Here is a 2,252-nt window from a genome sequence, read left to right on the forward strand (position 1 = left end):
ATCCATGTAACTAAACTCATCGTGAACAATGAAAACTAATTAAACCTACTCGAATTTGGTGTCTTTTATCCCATTTATATCCTGTTATCAGTTCAAAATGGGAGATCAGTCTTTAAGTGTTCCAAACTGAAGTGCTCAAAACTGACCCCTTCAAAGGACTCATTGGAATGAAGGATTTTGAAGGGTACAACAGATAGACTCTTCGGGCCCCCATGATCCTTCGCCCAGGAAAGTTGTTTGGTGTCTAACAGTGCATTCCGTTCGGACCGGTTCATCCCTAATCCCCTTAAATTTGTCAATCTGGATGGTAAACCCTTCAATGAGGCCTTCTGAATGGAATAAGCTGTTTTTTGTGCTACTGTCGTAAAGCATTGCGGACATGTCATTGGTTGTTGTGCACTATGACACTACTCAAGAAGAAATTATTTTCATCTCGATGCCTATTTGTCATGGACAAATCCCTACGTACTGCTACGTCAAGGAAATTGTGCCAAAATCATGTAATCTGAATGAGGCTTTATGGAATGAACAGATTTGATTTTGGCTTTCATTCACAAACATTAATCAGCAAATTAAACAACCTTGAAGCACAAGATCAAACCTCATTGCAGAAGTTCATATGTGGTGCATGGCATGCAAGAATGAACCTTGTCGACTCATTAAATATATCTCAATTGTGCTGTGAAGATCAACAGTTTTCATATGAATTTGGAACAACATGAGGGGCGAGGATATTAGATAAAGGAATTCTCCTTTTGGAGTGAACTAACCTTTTAAGAGTGCATGCTGTTCGGACTAGACTGAAGAGTCTCGTAACATTGTTTTTACAGGCTGTATGTGATTATTGGGTAGAACAAGCGATAGGAATGTTGGAATGAAAGAGAAAGATGAGTGCCAGAAAGGGGAGTATAACTGCACAAAAAAGGAGAACAGAAACTAGCATGTCTGGCAAGTAACTTAAACTGGAAGTGAAGATCTGAAAAAGTGGCTTTTTTATTGGAATAAGTATGACGAAATGGATTTTGGGATGTTTTATAATAAGAAGATCCCAGTTCTGTTCTGAAGAACCATGAAAGATTTGCTTAAAGAGCCCATATTATAGATGAAATAGGGTCATATTAGGTTGTTAAGGGTCTCCAACAACAGTCTAATATGCATGCAAGGTCAAACAACACTTTGATGGGTCTTATAATATGCATTTATTTTTACCTAGTTATCCCAGCGACTCCCATATGAATCTTCAGCGATTCATTTGTTACCCAAACCCGTCCTCAGCGCGAAGCTAATCTGCGCTGATTGGACCAATGACAGGCGCTGCGATTGGTCGACGACACTGACAGGCTTTCAGGGCGAGACAGAGTGAAATGCCCAGCAGATTATCAAACATATAAAAGTAGTCACAGTCACACACGCTTCATAGTGGATTTTGGCTGCAAGTGGGTGAATGTAAATACAGACGATGGACTAGAAATACTGACGACTAACTATTTTATCAAGCAAAAAGTCCAAGAACTGGCGAGGATAAGTCCTAGCAGTCTACTTGCTCTTTTTACACACACGCACACACAGGGCCGGCGCGTCCAGAATAGAGACGGCGCGGCGGCGACACCTCCCTCCCCCTCCGCGTCCTCAGTTACATCCGCGATTACAACCCTAGATTTCAACCGCGACACCCCCTAAAGTCCTCAGTTTACAAACGGGTCCCTTTGATCACCCTTTGCCTAGAGCTTTACCCTATTCAGGAGACACACACAAACACACACACACACACACATCAACCTCCTAAGAGGAGACACGACCGTCCTCAGAGGAAACACACACACACAAAGCTGACTATCCATAAACAAAGCGGCACGCGTCGCGTTTTCAACGTAGCTTTACACGCGATATGAGAATATAAAGAGTTAACCTGATACAGCACACGCGGGTTACAAGTAACAAAACACAACTAAATGCATAATTTGCAAGTAGAGTAAACGAGGGCAACAATTTTAATCGCACGTACTTACACTGGTGAAATGGGGGAAGAAACTGATTCATGATCCACTGATCCTGTTCTGACAGTCTTTACCGATCCTTCCTTTAACAAACTGATGAAGTCTTCTTTGTAAGCAGGTAGTTTCCAGAGGCTCTCGATCTGCTCAAGGCTAGGCTATATGCTAAGGTTTCATCTTTGGGTGAACTGTCAATAATCTCCATCTGCACAGCGTGACTTCATTCTACCGGTGTCTGTGTGTGTCTCTCTGTGTGTG

The sequence above is a fragment of the Danio aesculapii genome, chromosome 19 (genome assembly GCF_903798145.1).
Source record: "Danio aesculapii chromosome 19, fDanAes4.1, whole genome shotgun sequence".
In the NCBI taxonomy this organism is placed as follows: domain Eukaryota; kingdom Metazoa; phylum Chordata; class Actinopteri; order Cypriniformes; family Danionidae; genus Danio; species Danio aesculapii.